The 21,907-nt window shown below is 39.8% G+C and overlaps 2 long non-coding RNA genes across 2 annotated transcripts in view; both read right to left on the bottom strand.

Moving 5' to 3' along the window:
- LOC129523631 (uncharacterized) overlaps nt 1-21,907 on the bottom strand; it is a 189,043-nt gene that overhangs the window by 129,319 nt on the left and 37,817 nt on the right. The gene's annotated exons all lie outside the window — the stretch shown is intronic.
- LOC129523632 (uncharacterized) overlaps nt 16,573-21,907 on the bottom strand; it is a 29,386-nt gene continuing 24,051 nt past the window's right edge. Inside the window, exon 3 of the long non-coding RNA XR_008667175.1 lies at nt 16,573-16,769. This is a non-coding gene — a long non-coding RNA (uncharacterized lncRNA). The remainder of the gene's footprint in view (nt 16,770-21,907) is intronic.

Genomic DNA, 21,907 nt, shown 5'->3' with positions numbered 1-21,907 from the left:
AGGAATTCAGGACCAGACTGGGCAACATAGTGAGACATCTCTATAAAAAATTTAAAACTTAGCCATGTGTGGTGGCTCATGCCTGTAGTCCCAGGTCCTTGGGGGGCTGAGTTGGAAGGATCACTTGAGCCCAAGAGGTTGAGGCTGCAGTGAGTTGTGATTGTCCCACTGCACTCCAACCTGGGTGGCAAAGTGAGACCTTGTCTCAAAAAAAAAAAAAAAAAAAAAAAAAAAACTATTAAAAAAATTTCAAAAAATACAATGTAAGCAGAAAACAAAAAAAATTAAGATCAGATCATATAGCAGAAATCAATAAAATAGAGAACAGAAACCAAAATCTAGTTTTTTGAGATCAATAAAATTATTGTTAGCCAGACTGATCAGGAAAAAAAAAGAAGGCACAATGATTAATTTAAGGTTTGAAAGAGGTGATGTCACTGCAGATTCTTTAAATATTAAAAAGATAATAAAAAAATACAAGACACTTAGAAAACCTAGATGAAATAGACAAATTTCTTGACAGATGAAAACTGCCAAAGCACAATCAAGAAAAATTAGATCGCCTCATAATCCTACATGTGTTAAAGAAATTGAATTGACAGTAAATTACCTCTCTATAAATTAAACACCAGGCCTAGATGGTTTCACTTGTGACTCCTACCAAACATTTTAAAAAATCATACCAATTCTACATAAGCTTTTCCAGAAAACTAAAGTAAAAGAAATAATTCCCAAGCCACTTATGAGACCAGTATGCTCCTGAAACCAAAACTGGGCAAAGGCAATAAAAGAAATGTATAGACTGAAATCTCTTATGAACGTAGATGTCAAAATTCTTAATAATACTTTAGCAAAATGAATCCAACAATATATTAAAAAGGATAATGCATTATGTCCAAGTGGGTTTTATTCCAAGGGTTTTGCAAAGTTGGTTTAACAAAAATATGGCTATTCAATTGTTTCAGCACAATATGAACTGTTCTTACACATCTAAATTCAAGACTCATTATACAGCAACAATAATCAAAATACTCTGGAGTTGACATCAAGATAGACAAATAAATCAATGAAACTGGAGAGAGAGTCCAAAATAACTCTATGCTTTTGTGGGAAATTGATTTTAGACAAGTTGTTAGAATGCCTAAAATTCAAAGGCTAACAATATGAAGTGCTGGTAAGGATGTAGAAGAAGGTGAGCTCTCATATGGTGATGATGGGAATGTAAAATGGTATGGTACAACCTCTTTGGAAAACAGTTCCATATTATCCAGCCATTCCACTCTTAGATATTTACCATAGAAAAAAGAAAGCATATACCCACATAAAGACTTGCACATGAATGTTCATAGTGCTTTATTTTTAATAGGAAAAACTGGAAACAACCTAAATGTTCATTAACAACAATTTTGGTATATTCATATCATGGACTATCACTCAACAATAAAAGGAATAAACTATGATCTATACCACAAAAGTGTAGCAACATTAATGAGTCTCAAAACATTTGTGCTGAGTGAAAGAACCCAGACAAAAAAGAATATGTATGTTAAGATTTCATTTGTGTAACATTCTAGAAAATGCAAACTAATTTATAATGGCAGAGAGTAGATCAGTAGTTGCCTAACAATCAGGAAGACAGGGAGAGAAAAGAGGTAGGGGTTATCAAATAAATTTTTGATGGCGATGAATATGATCATTATCTTGCTTGGGATAAAGATTTCATGGATGTCAAAATATGTCAAAGCCTAGCAAATTATGTATTTGAAATATGTTGCTTATTATATGACAATTATACCTCCATAAAGCTGTCTTAAAAGTGAGTGGTGTGTCCATTTTATCTTCTTAAGAAACTTTCACTTGGAGCCCTCTCTCCTACTGCACCAATGTACCTGCTCAGGTTGCTCCTGTTGCTAGCTGTCCTCCTAGACATCTCCCTTCGCTGTCATCCTAATAATTTATCTTTGCCTCTCCTGTATGTATCCGCTTTGTCTTGGATTCTGTATCTTCCTCTTTAATGGTTTACTCCCTCAGTAAGGTGGATGAAATCATCCAGTTGCTTCCTCAGAAAAGGTACATATAATGTAAAATCCTTGAGCTCTCCTGAGAGAAAAAAGAGAACTTGTCCAAGACTTATATCCTATAAACTGACCTCCCAGAAAAAGAGTTGACTCTCTTTAAGCCTCAATTTAAACAGGGGATGTCTGATACTTCTGATCATCAACTTTTGGACCCCAGTCTTCCAACCATTATAGGGGAGGAGCGTTACTAACCATGAATGCTGATAATATAAGGTCTGACACTATTTGCCACTTCATGTAGCTGCAACCTAAAGCTTGAATCCTAGCTCCTTGATCACCCCAGAGAAGAAGCTGATGCTAACTCCAACCAAAAATAGTGTCTTGCCAGAAAAGGGCTGGAGATAATTTTCTGCCAAGTACTACTGCCACTATATTCTGGCCTCTGATTACACAGATGACTTGTTAATTCTTCCCTCTTTATGTAGTGTAAAATTTCCAAAGCCCAAGTGTCTGAGTACATCTCCCCAAGTCTGACATCTCGCTCTGTCAGACTGTGCTCTCCCCTGGAATATGATAGACAATGGGAGAATTTCACTGTTCTGTTGCTGATGTTGCTACCATGAGTTTCCCCAGTGAACGTTGCTCCAGTAGCCAGCAGCCCTAATATGCATGCTCTCTAGATATTTGCCATTGTTTGCAGAACATCTTGAATATATAGAAAAGTCTTTATTCTCCTGCCCTACCCCCATTACTGCATCATCCTCACCACTATCTAATTGATAGTTTGGCTGGGTATAAAATTCTGGGTTGAAAATAATTTTCCCTTTATAATAAATAAACTCATTCATCAATCGTGTACTCAACTTCAGTGTTACTGCTCAACAGTTTAATTCACTCTGACTTCCAGTCTTTTGTATGTGTCTAGCTTTTGTTTTGCATTTCTTTTTGGAAACTTAAGAGTCTTCCCACTGGTCCAGTATTCTGAAATTCTATACACATGTATCTTGGTATAAGTATTTTTTACATCTATTAAAAATAGATTCAAGAACACAGCTGTTAGACCTTTTCTACCTGGAAATTTATGTGCTTTTGTTCTGGAAATTTTTCACTGGATTATTTCTTTGATGATGATGTCCTCTTTATTTTATCCTCGTCTCTCTTATATTCAAATTTTGGACCTCCTGGGCTAATTCTTATGTTTTTTTCCTTCCCTATTTCTCATTTCTTTGTCCCCTCTTTCAACTTTCTGTGAGATGTACTAATTTTATCTATGAATCCTTCTTATTTTTCATGTCTGCCATCATAATTTTAATTTCTAAAAGCTCCTTTTTGTCCTCTGAATGCTCCTTTTTTGTAGCTTCTAGTTCACTGTTTCATGAAATATGGTCTTAATTTTCTGGGAATATTGATGAGTTATTTCTTGGCTGTTACTGCTTTTTTTTCTTTATTTCTTCTTCCTTCTGTATCATTGTCTCTATCCTCTTTGTTTTGATTTCTGTCTTTCGTGTTAGAAGTTATTCTCAAGTGTCTGTTGATCTTTAGCAGAACAGTCATGTTTAAGGGTGGGACCCAAAAGACCTAACTGGAGGCTTTACATGGAGAGTTGGAGTTAGTTAATTGGTTTGTCATGTACAAGAGGTTATGACTGAAAACAAAGGAAAAAAAGAAAAATGTCTCCACAGAAAATGTGCAGATACATAATAATTTTACATTCACATGTAGGAGCTCACAGATTAAGAACTCCTAGTTAATGAAGTAAAATATTCATTGTTGTTTTTATACCTTGAAACTAGTTAATAACGAACAAACACCTTTCTAGCCTTTGCTTGCATACTTAGAATGAAAAGGAGCCCACTATCAGTCAGGTCAGTTCATTTGACCCTGGAAAAGCTCTATTATTAGAAGATACTCTTACTTTGATCTAAAATATGTCTCTCCATAATTTCTACCATTTTGTCTTATATGTACTTACTGCATATATATTAACATTCAAATGATTTTTTTTTAATTTGTCCTTGGAGCTTTTTAACATAACTGTTGTTAATCCCACATCAATAATTTCAGCCTTTCTGGGATATTCCTATAAAAACAATGCCTCTGATTTCTCTGCAAATAACCCTGAGAAAAATCAGAAAATAAACTGTCTCCCACCCGGGCTTCTAAGGACATAGCTGGATTGCTGGGTGCTTAGACTTGTGTTCTGCTTCAGACGAGAGATGCCAACTGGAGTACTCAGAGAGTATAGATTAATTCACATTGGGAAGAGTCGATAACTACTGGGAAGGGGTGGCAGTTGACAACTAGAACTGTTTAGGCTGGCATCAGAGCTATTCGGGACCAGCTGAAATTTGGGAGCTTTGAGAGAGCTATTTCCTATCCAGACTTGTCAGAACCCTAACTGTCAATTCTTCAGTGACAATAGGAAGCTCTTTAGCTTTTAATATTTTATAACAGCTTAATATGTGGCTTTGTTCCCTATCTACTCAACACTAACAGGGTTAAAAGAGATCAAACCTGTTCGTTCACTTTTACCTGTTCTTTCACTCCGATGTTCTGAAAACTTTCACCTTTTCTTTCATGCCACACAAATCCTGGAGTACTGTCCTTATGCAACAGAGTGCCCAGGCAGTTTGGTCAATCCTTCACAGGCAACAAAATCTGTTTGTTTCTCCTACATTCAGCTGAAGAGGGGCTACCAACAAACATCCGTAAATACACAGAGTATGTTGCATTAGCACAGGTGGAAAACCCCCAGCATTCTTTAAGCTGCCATCTAATTCCCTTAAAAGCCAGTCCTTCCACAGTTCACCCTCAGAATGGAATCAAGGTTCCTTTAGCCTTTCTATCTCACCCGCTTCCCCCTTAGCTTTAATATCGCAAAGGGAGATGTACTTCCAGCCTCTAATCTGGCTCCATCCCAGCACCTGGCTCTCTTGCCTTTGCGTGAGGACTGGCCAAGAATGAACTCAGTGGGAGAGGATATGCAGGGAGGGCTGGAGCCAGGGGCAGAAACAACCCTCCCTCCAGAGGCAACGGGCTCCACAGCTGTTCCAGGCTTCAGAGCCCTGCAGTGCCAGTCATGAGGCTGGCTCTGCCATGTCTCTCCACACTCCTGGCAAGGGATCTTTTTGTTGTTATTCCCCCTTCTTCCCTTCTGATTCCAGACCCAGTGTTTGCTTGTCTTGCAGCGAAAGATAAGCTCCAGGCATTTAGGAGGCCACATTTTAGACACCCAAATAGAGCATTGACTAAGGGAAAGGAAAAATATGTCTTAGAAATTGCTTTCCCGTTTGCTTTCTCCTTCCTAGTTCATTTTGATTAGGCAACACTGTGTGTGTGGATTCAATGAAATCTCAGGGTGAAAATATCATAAAATGCATTAAGACTAACCTCATGTAATCCTTGAACCCCATTCACCCCATTCCAAATCTACCTTCACTCACAATTGCATGAAATTTACTGTCTACCCAGGAAACACCCATATTTGCAGCCAGTGTTATTAGAATTGTCTTCTTCCATGACATTCATTGAAGGCAAGATGATGTCTGTTTGAAAAGAAAAAAGTCAAATTTGTTGGTGTGTGTACTGTGGATAGGGATTGTGACTGCATTCTGGGGCTTGCATTTAAATCAAGAAATCCTTTCCTATTCTTCCCTATCCAATGGCTTGGGCAGCCTTTCTTCAGCTTCTAGTACGTTAAAAACAAAAATCTAAAACAACATTGAAATTTGCCTCTTTAGAGGATTAGGACTGAAAATGAAATGCTACAGGATACTGTGGTGGCTTAGAGTTGTGTTCATTTTGGGGGAGTCCAGAAGAGAAAATGGGGGACAGAAGGGTTAACCATTGCCTTCTGGGCAGGTCAGTTGATCTAGCAGACACCATAGTCCACTTCGTCTCCGTAAGAAGCATTGCCTGTTCATTGACTTTTGAAATGCAAAACATGCACACTCTTTACTGAATCATAAATAGATGCAAACAACCCCTGAAACCCACTAGAAAATGAGGCAGAATGACAGTGAACACAGGACAGACATTAAAGACAAAACATGGTGTAAAACCAGAGGTGACCAGTGGCTGTCCAAACCAGAGGAAGTCAAACCACACCTACAAGAGAAGGAAAAACATGATTCTTTATGACCTGAGAATAGTTTGATCTCTGCTACACAGAGGATGTAATGGATGTAAAGTAGGGATAGTCCCTGCTGACTGTGCATTCAGTGTGCCACTTAGAAAACTGGGGGCTGGGGCAGCATCAAGACAGGGCACGGAGTTTTATGAATGATCCCCTGTCTCTGGGAAGACACCTGTGGGGCCTGGTGAGGACATAATGGATAGTGACTGAGCTTCATGGCCTCCCCAGCACAGGAGGTGACGCTCACAAAGCCAAGGGCCCTAAGCACACAGGGGACTGGAGAACAGACATTTTCCTTCTGTTCTTCAACCATTCAGTGAACAGCTGGGCACCAAGAAAATGAGCAGGTGATTTCAGATTTACGAAGCTGCATTCTGACCCCCTAGGCAGAGCCTTCGAGAACAGAAGGTAGGAGGCTGACAGAGATAGGTAGGTGTGGGCATCTGAACCTAAAACACTAGCTCTGATTACATATGGACCCTTGAACCAGCTGCTAGAAAGAGTTGCCATGGTGCCAGGAAACAGTCCCTTTCTCAGTGTGGAAAAGCCAGGTGGGGATCACCATTTGCTGAAGATTTCTGTTGAATATGCTAGTTCTTGAATTTAGAATGTAATTTAAAATTTCTGCTGCAAATACATCTAAATTTAGGCTTTGATAAAATTCTAGGATTTTCCTTAGATCCTATTGCTTTTTACAGATAATAAGCTCATTTCCACTAGTGATAGGGTCACCAACCCATCTCCCACCGTTCCCTTCCTACGGCAATGAGAACAAAGATGAGAAGAACCAAAGGCAGCAGATGTGCAAAAATCCTCATACAGAGAAAGCAACATCACACGAGTTTTATAACAATTCCAGTGCTTACAAAGGAGCGTGGAATAAACTAGTTAAGTGGTATAAATATTATTGTTCAGAGATATTTGCCACCCCTCCCTGAAGGAGGATCATATATTTTCTCACCCATTGACATCAGGCTTGGCCATATGAGTTAGTTACTTTCCAAAATGAAATGTAAGCAGAAATGACATGTATGTGTCACTCCAGGCAGAGGCTTTAGGGCCAGTACACGATCTGCCACGTTCTCCTTTCTCTCTGCCAAGAGGTTGTTTCAAATAGATGCTGCTCCTTTACTTTGGGTGCCTATAATGAACTCAATGTGAAGCAGGGCTGGAGGTGAACCATGAATGAGAAATAATCTTTATTACAAACCACTGAGATTTGAGGACTGTTCATCACAGTGGAATAACTTAGCCTACACTAGTTAATACAAAGTACCTTTAGAGGCCATATACATCGACCTTATTTTCAAAATATGCATATTTGAGTTTAAAGGATTAATAAGAACTACAGCAAAATCTTAATTGTGATAATTTCCTGAGTTAGGAAGTATGATTTTTTTCTACTTTATGCTTTTCTAATATTCCTAAAATTTCTACAGTGAAAAAATATTGTATTATTATTAAGGAAAACATAACTGTAATATTCTTTAAAAGACAAAGTTTCAATCCTTGCCTAGTGTGGAAGTTCTATTGAGTCTCACCAGTCATCATTAATTACATGAATTTGGGTGACAAGTATAACACTTTTAAAAGTATTATATTTCAAGACCTGCAGCAGGTTTCCTTCATGAGCCATGGCTGGCATCTTACCCCGCTTCCTTCTACTTCCTGTCAATCCACAGTCTCCCACGGGTTCCTCCAGGGCAGTGCTAGACTCCAGTGTCCTGAAGTTATCTCCAGTGTGGGTGGCCTACAGCAACTAGCACTCAACACAGAAGAACCTCTATCCTTCTTAGGAGCTCTGTGCACACACTCTTCTCTTGTGTCTCATTTGAAATCATCAGACTCAAGGGATTCTTTTCCAAGGTGTGTTCCTTCACTATCAAATGCAAAAATCTGTATCCATGAATATGGGAATAGAGGAAATGCCTCTTTCCTGAAGACATATCAGGATATTGACATTGTATCCCAGCACTAAAACATCTGGGGACCCCTACTTCAAAAGACCAAAAATTAGGTCATGACCTAACTGCATTTGAAACTAGACTCCCATCACTGGGGTGGGCAAAAGTCCCTTGCCTAGACCCTGTTTCTATTTTTTTGGGAAGATCTCCTCTGCCCGTGTTCCCCATGGCCTCTGGCTCTGCCCCTGGGGACTCCTCTTGGTTTTTTACTCTCCTTGGCCACATTTGAGGAAGGCCTCATGGGAAGTAAATAACATTTGAAGCTGTCTTCTATTTTTGGAAGATAAAGGGGCCAGAGTAGTCAAAGGCTTTGGACAAATCAAAAGGCTTTTGTTTGTTTGTTTGTTTGTTTCCAGGTTAGTGGTTTTATTGGCAATAGAACCCCCTGAAGAAATCAGTAGTCTTCTGACCTATTTGTCTCTAGTCAGTTTCAGATGTAGAAATCATACCTAAATTCTCTCTAATACATACTTCTCAAATCTGCCTTATTTCTATTTCTTCAGCTTAGTGGTGGTGGCCTTTGAGCATGTCAGGCTTGAAGAGGAAGCCTATACCATTAAACTGATCTTCGTCTTGAATCCTAGTCAACTGATGATTTTTACTGTGCCATTGTGGCTCAAAGGCTTTTGTGAACCCTATCTGTTGCTATCTGGAGTATAGGAATGGTTAACTTTTCCTAATTTGCAAAGCTCTGAATTTCTGAGATTTCTTCATTTCTTTTCATTTTTGCTTGCCACCTAGCCAGTGTCTTCCTGAGCTCTTCTTTTTTTTGTGAGAGTTACTAAGTACAGCCAATAATAATCAATACACACCATCTCCCCCATGCTGCAGGCTGAATAGATATGTTGAGGTATACCTTCCAAGTGTTTTGTCACTACTTAACACTAGTTTTCTTCTTCCAGCTCCAGATATCAATTATTCTGCCACCCACCTGCTTCCCTATATGCCACTTCCTTTGAAGGAACACATTTCTGGAACTACCAGGCTACAATCCAGAAAACAGAAGCTGTTCTTGGTATTCTGAGTAGGAAAGAGCTTCATACAGGGAATTAGAGGAGACACAGCTATTAGAAAGTCAAGAGAGCATAGATCAGGAAGGTCGCTTTCAGGAAATCCAGAAGTACAGGATCATTGGAAAGCCACCACCAATGGCCTCAGCTTCTGCAGCATGAACATAGTTCATTTTCAGAAAGATCTGCATTGTGGTTGGAAGTCACTGCCAATGATGCCAGCTGCCTACAGCACAGAAGCAGATTATTCTTAGGAAGATGCTCTAAAGCAAGCCACCAGTAAAATCCTATATTAGCTGTCTGCTCATGCTTCTATGAGGAAAACAGCATCTCTCTTCTTTCTGTCTTCCCAAATCTTTGGAAATCCCCCTTTGGAGGAATCCAACCAAGACCTTCCTGGCAAGGGAGACTGAGAATGCAGTTTCTGTTTTCTCCCCCTGCAGTTCAGATAAGACTGCTTAGATGGGTGATGATAATATTGAAAACCAAAAATAATATCCTGCACACTGAAGCTCACAGAAATTATTAAAGGTCACGACTATTATATTTTTGACCATTTTAATTTTCCTGCACCATCTTATCCTGCTCTATGTATCTTGTTTAGCATGTCGATAGCGTATAATAAATTATTTAAGGACAATAGCATAAGAAAAGTAAGTTTCCTTCAAGGTCTAAAGTTTTAGCCTATGAGCCTCAAATAAATCTGGACTTCGGTAAACATTATTATTGAGTAGAAAAATTATGTGATGAGGAGAGAGGACGAGGCCCACTCCATAGTTTGCTACTAGATTCCACCTTAAAGAAAGTGATATTCCTTCTCTAGGCCTCATTATTTCTCATCTGGAATAAAGGTTTTAGACTAGACATGTGGTTTCCAGACTTTCTGATAGCTATGGAGCCATTCTTGAAATGAAATCCCACAAGGAGTTCCAGTAAAGGGAGGAGCTGGGCCGGGCACAGTGGCTCACACCTGTAATCCCAGCACTTTGAGAGGCTGAGGCGGCTGGATCACCTGAGGTCAGGAGTTCAAGACCAGCCTGGCCAATGTGGTAAAACCCCATCTCTACTAAAAATACAAAAATTAGCTGGACATGGTGGCGTGCACCTGTAATCCCAGCTAATGGGGAGGCTGAGGCACAAGAATCACTTGAACCCGGGAGGCAGAGGTTGCAGTGACCCAAGATCTCACCACTGCTCTCCAGCCTGGGCAACAGAGTGAGAGTCCGTCTTAGAAAAAAAAAAAGAAGTGGGGGAGAGGAGCTGCCCATTTGTAGTGGGATGGAGACCTGGAGCCCAGCCTTCCTGGGACAGCTCTGGAGAGTCCCTTCGGCTCCATCAGGCATAGTTTAAAAACTCCAGGATGGGCCTATCTGTAACACATCCCCCTCTACTTCTAAAGTCATATGACTGTAATCATTTTCCAAGCTTTGACTCTGTTGGAGGTAATGCCAAACACTCATCCTAAAACACATTTTCAGCAAGCTCGATAACTAATTTGTATTTGTAGGCACATCCAGTCAAAAAAAAAATGCAGGGGAGAAGGGCTCTATTAAAGTGGGACACGCTCAACATTTTGAAAGCATTATGTTTGTGACCCAAAACTCAGGTTCCAAATGCTGTACGACTAACTTAAAAATTTGATGTGTCATTATTTAGGCGATACTCTGATCACCGAAATTATGCCACAGAAGAATGCCCCTAAGCACTGAAAAAGAAAAATGAACAGATGCTGCTTAGGGGACAGCAATTAGACTTAACCAAAACCTGCTGATGTTGTCATGTGGAAACATAAAACCAATAATAATTTCAAAGGGAGACAGAATTCCACAGCATTCACCAGCCCTTTGCAGCTGTATTAAGTGGAGAACCAACCATGGTTAGGGTCCATTTGGAGTAATTTAAAAGACAGTTCATGCAAGAAAGCAGAGGGGACCAAAATGCATGATTACTACAACTTTCTTGACAATACAGTCTTCTTGCCCATTCCCAACTAAGCTTCCATGTTTTTCTTTTTCACTGTGTAATGACCTTATTTGAGCCACTACAAAGGCCAGATCATGAAATCTGCCACTGAGAGCTCAAGTAGGAATAGCCCATTGCAGCAACTTCAGGGAACCCATGAAGGTCTATAATTTTGCCATGTCCTGAGGACCATAAGTTTCTGCAAGCTGTGATGTACCTGGGATAACCCTGCACTTGGCCCTAAAGCCCTCTCACTTCTTTCTAAGATTGCCATGCAGCCATAAATCTGCAAAGCACCAGAAGTCATGTGTGGCTTTTTGTTTAATCATGATTCCAACTGTGCCTCTAAATCCTTTTGATTCTGAAAAGATCAGCTCAAATCCTGTGTCTTGTTTGATTCCATCCCTAACAACCAAATCCATGATGCCTTCTCCTCTTGCCTTATTGCCTCTGACTTAGTTAAGCATTGTTAATGGTTGCTAGTGTTAACTCTATCTAGGTTGTATCCTCTCCCCTCACCAGAATAAAATAGAAAGCTTATAAACTTTGATGTCATAAGCATCAGGATTTGAATCTAGGCTCTGCCCCTTTTTAGCCAATGACCCTCATGTCACCATGAACTTCAGGTTACTTGTACGTAAAGGGGATAATGATTCTGGCACTTCCCAGTGCACTTGCAAAATGCTTAGCATTAAGCTTAGCATATAGTGGCTGCTCAATAAATACAGTTACCTTCCTCTCCTTCCCCTTTTCCCCCAAATTCCATATATTTGTATCCTGGGCATATTTTACCATATGGACAATGACGAATTCTTACTGTGTTCGATAATAAATCTGAAAACAGTGTATCAGAAGCAGAGATGAGGAAGTCTTGTGGCAATAGAAGATCAACAGACTAATTTTCTTTCTCCTCCTGCTCTGTGATCTTCACACCGGAATACCCCATGGGCTTCTACTTGTAGGAAGCCACTGTGCAAACCTCCTGACTGGGCAAACCTAGAAGATGTGGCAGAAGTCACAAATTTTCCAAACCTGATTCAATCTACACTTATGGGGGATTAGTAATCTGATCATTATCAGTGGGGACTATCATAAGTGTAGACAAACCACAAGTGAGTGGTACAGATTTTTTCTTATTGATTATCTATAATATTACCTCAATTTTCTAAGTCTCTACTCTTTTTCTATTATGTGGGCAAAATATAATGAGTTTTTAAAGTGTGACTAAGTAACACAACAAAATAAGAGTTTAACTCAGAATTTCCATCACCTCAAGCTTGTTTTCCCCTGAGGAAAGAACCACCAGCCCAGGATCCCAGTGTTTCATGGAAATCTAGATGTCTCCTTCAGCAAAGTGGTTAATTATCAAATATGTTTGGAAAAAGTAGTGCTTTTGTCCCTGGGCTTTGCTATGGTTTGAACAGCTCTCCTTCAGCAAAGTGTTTAATTATCAAATATGTTTGGAAAAAGTAGTGCTTTTGTCCCTGGGCTTTGCTATGGTTTGAACAGCTCTCCTCCAAAATTCAGGTGTTGCCAATGTGATAGCATTAAGACGAGGGGTCTTTCGTAGGTGGTTAGGCCATGAAGGCTTCCCCCTCATTAATGACATGAAGGCCCTTGTAAAAGAGAATTCATGTAGCATTGCTCCAGTTTGCTCTTCCTCCTTCTGCTTTGTGAGGTTGCAGCAGGAAGGCCCTCACCAGAAAAAATGCCAGCACCTTGATCTTGGACTTTCCAGCCTCCAGAACTGTGAGAAAAACATTTCTGTTTTTCAGATACTGAGTAATTTGTAATCAGATACTGTTTTCAGATACTAATTAATTTGTAATTTGCTGTACAGTAATTTGCTGTAGCAGCACAAACACACTACAACAGACTCCCTCTGGAAAGATGCCTGGTTGCATAATCACAGAAGACATTGGACAGCAGAAGCCACGTATTTCCTAAGACCTCTCAGACTTATGGGATGCCAGGTATTCCTGGTGAATTTCGTTTTACATGGTGCTTGGTTTCTCTTGGTTGTTTGTGTCAGAAGAGCTATTAACACCTAGTAGACACTGGTGTCCACTGGAACACAATTTGGGAAAAGTACCTCTGGCCCACACCCCTCATTTTAGAAGTGAAGTTGCCGAGACCCAAAGATACTGTGACTAGTGACACAAAATCCCAGTTTTTCAGATATTCAGTGTTTTTCCTAATCTCCCACATTTTCCTCAGGGCTAGATATGGTCTCATGAGAATATACTTCTTTCCTTTGTTACTCTTCTGTTGAATTATTTGCTGTGTGCATGTGCACGTGGGTGTGTACACTGCAAAACAGGAGAGCACGCCCTTGTGAAATGTTGGCTCCCATCCTGAAGTGGACACTCATTCATACATTCATTCCACAGAACTAGAAGCCAACAGGACCACGTGAGGAGCACTGTCATGACTGCATGATCAGAAGAGGGAATGCCTGATTCCACCCAGGAGCTGAGATGACACAGGCTGGGTTGTGATCATTCACTCATTCATTATCTGTTGATTCCACAAAGCTTTCTTGAATGCTTGCTGTGTCAAACTGTGCACGGTGCTTTGGATACAAAGATAAGGAAGACACACTCCCTGCCTTCAAGAAGCTTACATTCTAGCATGAAAAACAGGCCTAGCCAGGCACGGTGGCTCACGCCTGTAATCCCAGCACTTAGGGAGGCTGAGACGGGCAGATCACAAGATCAGGAGATCGAGACGATCGTGGCTAACACAGTGAAACCCTGTCTCTACTAAAAAAATACAAAAAATTAGCCGGACATGGTGGTGGGCACCTGTAGTCCCAGCTACTCGGGAAGCTGAGGCAGGAGAATGGTGTGAACCCGGGAGGCAGAACTTGCAGTGAGCTGAGATCGAGCCACTGCATTCCAGCTTGGATGACAGAGAGAGACTCCGTCCCAAAAAAAAAAGAAAAAAGAAAAAAGAAAAACAGGCCTTCAATAGATAAGTTTAAGGAAGTGATGGAACTGTTCTGAGATAAGCCAATTTCTACCTGAGACAACAGGAGATGGGAGAAGTGTGTTTTCTGGAAATAACACTTTGAGCACCTCCTAATAGTCACACACTGACTTTGTTTCCTACAGCACTTGGAGTTCTTTCCTCAAAAGCCCAAAGTATCTCAAGTTTCAATTGTTCAAATTAATCAGAGCAGCAGCAGAGATAATACAAAACAGGGACTAAGAGAAATGCCAACTCTTTGCTTTAGCACGCATCATATGAACACCCACCCACACCCCCACCAGCAGCTTGCCTTCCTAAGTGTGTAGCAAATGCTAACATTGGTTTATATCCCTTGAGCACACACCAGCTGGATGGTAGGAGGAAGCCAGTTCAGCATTAAAAATTAACTGCAGATAATTTAGAGGGCAGACAAGCCACAGGCAGATAACGGTGTGGAATATATCATTATAACCAGTGAGGATCTGTCCAACCCACCCTGCAACCTCATCTCCTGGCTCTGCTGAGGTTGTGGTCTTGTTACAGGTCTTAAGACACCCTTTTTACGAATGTATCAGTAGGAGCATAAACAAGGTCACCTGAAATTTAGAGGACATTAATGAGATCTACATAAATTTAGATGGCCCGGAATGCAGTTATTAGATCATTTTCAAGTGAATAAAACCTGAAATTTGCTTTTTACTTTGCCAACCATCTTCTCGCCAGCAAATGCCCACTGAAAACACTCTCCAAGGCCATAAAGCGATGGGTCTTGAAAGTATGTTTCAGGGAATAACTGAATCAAATTAAACTGCTGTTTATTTTTGCCATAGGAGCTCTGACAAATAAAAATGGAAGATGTTGTTGCCATTTTCATTGACTAAAACAAATCCTTACTGGGGAAAAAAAAGAGGAGAAAGAAACTAAAATGTCAGTTGCTCACATTGTCATTCCCTGCCACTCAGTAAATAAACATAACATCTATTAGTTGTCATGGAAACGTTCCGCCTGATTTTGAGCATCAAAGCTCCACAATAAAGAACCCCTGATATTTGACGCTGTGCACAAACAAGTCTTTTGGCATTTCTCATGAGCTCATCAGCACAAGAGCTAACATTTTCCCTGTTTGTTTTCTTTTCAGACACGAATGCATTTGCTTCAGCAAAAGAGACATGTATCTTAGAAACCTATCAAAAATATTTGAATACAGCTACCTCGGCAATCTCTGCTCTACGGGCTCCTCCCCCCACCTTTCTTTTAACCTTTGCCTGAGAAGAATTTAAATGGCATATTTAGTGGCTGCATATTGTGCTTCCTGTACCCACTGCTGCATAAAAGGGATTGATTTAAATCGCTTACAGTAACCATGTGGTGGAGGAGGGTCTAGTTTTCTGCACCAAATGCTCCAGGATGCATAATAAGCAACCACAAATACAGACAACAAATGAGTGTGCTTGCATTTGTCTCTTCTCTGGTAAAGAATTATTCTTTAGTACCTATGGACTGCACACTTTTAGCATCAACAAGAGAGCAGCTCAGATGTGCGAGCACCAATAAAGGATACTTAAGCCTCCGTCGCCCAGGTAATGAGTCTCAGAAATGTTGGCTAAAAAAGTCAGAGAATGTTCCTATTTATAATTTTTTTGAATCATGAAATTTATAACACCTCCCAAAGCAGGAACGGACCAAGTTTAAAGATTACAGCTGAGTGCCAGTAAAGCGTTAAAGGCAACCATTGTTAATAACAATCGGCTGAAAAGCAAGACACAGCTCACGCTTTGGAGCCGTACTAAGAGATTCGGCATCTCTAAAATCGCTAGACACTTTGACAAGCCAGGCATAAATCAGGAGGGATTTAAATTCCTGATTTTCTGGCATTTTTTAAGCTATAAATCCTACACATTCCTAAAACCACATTGTCCCATAACTGGAGCTGAGGGCTAGAGTAGGTCCCTGGAACAGCTCAAAGGGTCAAACTGGAATTAGGAGCTCCTGCTTCTCTCTAGGCCTTAAGGCAATTTTTTCTGAAGGACATTTAAAGATTTTTTTTAAAGTCTTCTGAAGTGAGGCCAAGAGAGTGTTACATTTATCCCAACAACCTACCAGGCCTTTCTCGTCTTTGGATGTAGCCTTGTTGGGATTTTTCTAGATCTTATTAATCCATGTCTACATACTCAAGATGGTTTGGATAGTCAGAGGTCAGAAAACAATTAAAGGAGGGAAACTAAATGGTCTATAAATGAATGTGATCTATTCAGGGTTTCTTCAAATGAGCTTAAGGACCGTTTGCCTTCCTGGAGAGAGATGTGGATGGAAGAGGTGTCCTGCTCCAATCCATGACTTTAGCATGAGGAAAGCATTCAGGATGAATGAAAGAAAGAACAGAGCAGAATCAGGATGCCTGGTTAAGAGACAATAAGTCAAAATAAGATGAAATGAGAACCCAAACTACCGAGTGGCAGCGAAAATGCAGAGTGAATGTGGAAAACTTGATGAAGGTAAAATCTGAAGATCTTGGCACCTAATTGGATTCGCATGAGGAGAACCAGAGAAGGGAGAGTCACTCATGTCCGGGAGGAAAGAGCACAGCATTTGTAACCAAGAAACCTGGATTGAAGGTCTTTATTCTGCCATTTACTAGTTTTGTAAACTCTGGGAAGCCATTCACCTCTGAGTCTCATTTTTATCGGTTGCAAAACAAGGCTGGAAATACCTACAAAATAAATGAGAAAATGTATTAAATGTCTGAAAGATGATGAAATGGATCATTATTTAATAATAGTCATATTAATACTTATGACTTTGAAGTCATTTCTCTTTCTTGTGCCTCAGTTTCTTCATTTGTAAAAGGTAGACCAAAGGGAACCCTACAGGCCCTTCTGGCTCTAACATGTTTTCTATCTATCTGGAGGTGATCAGTTTGGTTTGTACATAGTGAGTGTGGGCCAGCATTCATGTGAAAAGTTTCCTGATCAAGTTGGTAACACAGATCAGGACTTCTAGAGAGATATTTTTCAAATGACCACACGGGCCCCTAGGCAGTATTGGGGAATTGCCTAGGGAGCATTTTTGATTGTCAAAATGATTTGGAGGGCACTCCTGAGGTTAGAGGATGGGAACCAGAGATATTAATTTGTTGCACTAGGTGCAGTATAAACACAACAATGAATTGTACTGTGCATGTCCCTCGAGATACTCGAGTAGGACATTGATTCTCAAAGTGGGGTCTAGGGATCCCTGGAGGTCCCTGAGTCCTTTTCAAGGATAATTCAAGATCAAAACCATTTTCACAGGAAGACCATCACATTATGTGCCTTTTTCATTGAGTTGATGTCTCCAGTGATGACACAAAAAGAAATGGTAAGTGAAAATGTTGATGCTTTAGCATTAATCAAGGCAGCAGCACTCAACTGAACTATACTAGTGGTTACTGTATTATTCCCTACTATGCACTTGGTGTTAAACGAAGTCACCAACAAAACCTTCCAGTTTCATTTAAGAATGTCCTTGATGAAGCAATAAAATTAACTTCATTGAATCTCAGCCCTTGAGTACATACCTTCTTAATACTGTGTCTGGCAAAATGCTGCATATCAAAATATAATTTTGTTTAAATTGCAAACTGAACTAGCCTCTTTTGTCATGCAACATCATTTTTTATTTGAAAAAACAAGTGACATATGTACTATGATTATTCAGATGCATATCCAGCAGACTACTTTCTCAGAAACAACAAATAATTTTTTTCATTTCCAAGAAATTACTTCCAAGAAAACAACAAAAGTACTTGTTGCCAATGATAAAATTCAAGCATTAAAGAAAAAATTACAACTATGGAAAATTTGTACCTACCACCATGAGCTTGGCTGCTTCTCAACACTAAAAGACCTTTCTGATGAGATGAGTGTCAGTATTAACTAATGTGATTTACTGATACTGTATAATGAACTGTGTCAACATTTGGAAGATCTGTATAACTCAGTGAGCCAATACTTTACAAATAACCAACGTGTGCTCTTATAAAATCATGCACGGTAAAAGAGCCACTCAAAGTGCAAACTAAGCCTATGGATTTTAATATAACAGAGTACAAAATGTTCACTGATATGGCTTCCAATTCAACATTGCAACTAACATTTAAGAAAGTATCACTTGTTAAGTTTTGTGTGTTATCAAATAATATCTACATTACCTGAAAGATCTATTACACGCTCCTGTCTTTTCCAACTATTTCCCTGTGTGAGCCTGGATTTTCTTCGAACACTTCAAGCAAAATGCCATATGGCAACAGAATAAATACAGAAGTGGATAACAGAATTTAGGTGTCTTTAATTGAGCCAGACATTAGAGCGATTTCCAAAAATGTAAAACAATGCCACTCTTCTGATTAAGTTATGTTTTGTTTAGGAAGATACAGATACTTTTTTAAAAAATACTATTTTAACATGTAATGGGGTTATTTTTAAAGATAATAAATACTGTTACCATTTCACTTTTAATTTCTAATACAGTAAATATCAGTACAACCTGCATAAACGAACCTTTTAGAAGGCGCTCAACGATCTTTGTGCGTAAAGAGGCGCTAAGACCAAAAAGTTCAAGAACTTTGTTTTCCCGATGTAGGAAAAATTCAATTATCTAAGCCAACAACCATTTTCTCAGAAAAAAAAAATAATTTTTTCATTTCCAAGAAATTATTTTCTATAGAAACACAACATACTTTCATATGTTCTAATGTACACCAACATCCAGGATTGCAACTACCATGCAAGTCAATGGTAGATCATGTGTTGTTTGGTTCAAAACTTGACCAAGAATTGTTGACCATTTCATAAAATTACAGCACCAATGGCAACACTAATCATGACATTAGAGTTGTTGATATAGTATACCTGTATTGCCTACTACTGTAGTTGTCTCAGCCCTGTGATTTTTTGATAAGATGCCAACATCTGACATTTCATTTTGTGTTCTAGTGAAGTTGTGCCCAAGGTATTTGCACACTGAAATACACACTGTATTATTTTCTTTCTTTTTTATAATATAGTCAAGGCATTTTATTTTAATTATGTATATAGGTAATTTGTATTATTTATGAATTTCATGATAATAAAAAAGACATTACAAAATATGTCTTTTAAAAGGAGCATTAGGTCTGAGAATCACTGCTCTAGGACAATGAAACAGAGGCTGGTGCAAGATATTTGAGAGTTGACTACATAGAAGTATAGCTGCCGGGCACGGTGGCTCAAGCCTGTAATCCCAGCACTTAGGGAGGCTCAGGTGGGTGGATCACTTGAGGTCAGGAGTCCAAGACCAGCCTGGACAACATGGTGAAAGCCCATCTCTACTAAAAGTACAAAAAAGTTAGCTGGGCGTAGTGGTGTGCACTTGTAGCCCTAGCTACTTGAGAGGCTGAGGCAGGAGAATCACTTGAACCTGGGAGGTGGAGAGTGCAGTGACATGACCTCAGCTCACTGCAGCCTGGGTGACAGAGCAAGACTCCGTCTCAAAAAAAAAAAAAAAAAAAAAAAAAAAGAAGTATAGCTGAAGCCACAGGGAAGACTCAGCTTATGAGATGTCTAGTTTGGAGTGCCATGCTTTTAAAAATGATACAGGACTATCCATTGGTGTATTAGTCCATTTTCACACTGCTATAAAGAACTACGTGAGACTGGGTAGTTTATGCAGAAAAGAGATTTCATTGACTCACAGTTCCACAAGCTTAACAGGAAGCATGACTGGGAGGCCTCAGAAACTTACAAGTATGGTGGAAGGGGTAGCAAGCACATTGTACTATGGCTCGGGGAAAGAGAGTGAAGGGAGAAGTGCTACACATTTTTAAAATTTCAGATCTTGTAATAACTCACTCACTATCATGAGAACAGCAAAGCGTAAATCTGATCCAATCACCTCCCATCAGGCCTCTCCTCAAATTCAACATGAGATTGGAGCAGGGACACAAATCCAAACCATATCAATTGGGTAGACACACAGTCCTAAAAGAATGCTGCTCATGAAAATTTGTCCAAAGTTCCCCCAATACTCTCTAGTTGCAAAGTGCTACCTCCTTGTCAATCTTATACTCCTCTTTGCCTACTACCTCTGCCTTATATGCATTTCCTCCTTGGACTTGTCTGTTTTCTTCAATCAGTGGATACTTCAGCCCATCTCCAAAGTCTATTTTACTAGCCACACTTTCTTGGACACATGACCTTATTCCATTCCCGGTTTGGGCTCTGCTACTGCTGCCTGGGACTTTGAAAACTCCAGAAAACTGTCTGACCACAGAAAGGAAAGAGATCAAAGAGGACAAGTTTAAGAAGAGGAAATGTGAAAAACAAACTTCTTTGAGAAGAGGTTAGGCTCTTGCCACCCTGGGTCTCCCAGTCTCAGCAAAAGTCTTCGTTTCCTCCCTCCTATGAATTCTAAAATTCATCCAATTTCACATTCTTGTAAAATGACAAGATGTCTCACTCTCTTCGCCCACAATTAAAATCCAATTGTTTATTTATAGGGCCATTTGTTGCTGAAGCTTCTCCCTAAAAAATAATAATAATAATAATTGCTTCTTCAGATGGTTTGCTTCTATCTGCCAGAAGATGTCATTTTGGGATGAGGCCATTCAAACTTGCTCAAATCTGAGCAATAACTCAACTAAAATGAGGTCAATGTAAATGACTACCCACAACGGGGAAAAACCTGTTAAATTAAATCCAGAGTTAGTAGCAACATATCATGTAGTGAGAGTTACATGTGTCAAATGAAGGAGTGTTATGAGGATTAATGAGTCCGTTATTAAAACACGCTTTGGGATTCTTGGATGAATGGCACTGTTGAAAGTGGGGGTAGGGCTGGTATTTACAGATTGCAGTTATATCCAGGCCTTGCAACAGACTCTAGGGAAATATAGAGAAAGCAATGGAAGAACTTAAAACATATTTTTGTTGATTGTTGTATCTTATACCACATTTAGCAGTTAAATACTTAATTCAGCAAAATATGTAGACAGATGCCAGTGTGTACTTTGCAAAGTTCTATAAAATGTAGCGTAAGCTCATCGAGAATTTCAACATGGCATTGTGGCCTATGAAAGAAGCACTGGGCAAAAGCAAGAACCAATTCAGAATAAATTTATTCTTATTCCCCACAATGGTTTGTGTAATAAGCAGATGTCAGAAATGAGAATGTCAGAGAATTCTCTGTTGGGTGAAGTACAGATCTAGCCTGAGGCAATGACATGATTCCAGGCCATTTCCCTACAATGCTTGATGTTGTCATAGATGGTGGAAAATGCAGTCAATTGCCTGAATGTTTCTAAATGCCTGCAGGTCTCAAGAAGGCTTCCAGATGACTGATTTTCTTTTCCACCTGGAGCTTTGCACATTACAATATGCACAACTGAGATCATCCTATCCTTTGAGATTTTTGTAAAATTGTGATAGGCAAGGCTCTTATCACCTTTCTTGCAGAATCACACAGCCTCCACATCCCCCTGTGACTTCCCAGAGGCTGGATCTTCATGGTCCATGAGTCCTATTGCAGCCAGATCCTCGTTCATAGTTCCCTGCTGCTGCTAGGCACCCCCAGCCTCACCAATCTAGCCACAAAGCCCAGTCCTTTCTTGGATTGCCCCACAGCCCGCTGACATAAAGCATTTGATGTATAGCAGCACATTTTACTGAACAGTTGGGGTAGCAAATGGCATTTATCTCATAGGAGAAAAAGGAATTGAAAGTATAGTAATAGATATTTCTGTTCTCAAGAACCACCCCTGCCCAGTAACCCCAACCCCAATAATTTCTCATTGGCTGCTTTTCTCTTTACACTTCAGCCTCCTCTAACGCCACT

Source organism: Gorilla gorilla, chromosome 6 (genome assembly GCF_029281585.2).
Source record: "Gorilla gorilla gorilla isolate KB3781 chromosome 6, NHGRI_mGorGor1-v2.1_pri, whole genome shotgun sequence".
Classification (NCBI taxonomy): domain Eukaryota; kingdom Metazoa; phylum Chordata; class Mammalia; order Primates; family Hominidae; genus Gorilla; species Gorilla gorilla.
The sequence above is the reverse complement of the archived record's forward strand: the minus strand, read 5'-3'. Positions and strand labels throughout refer to the sequence as shown.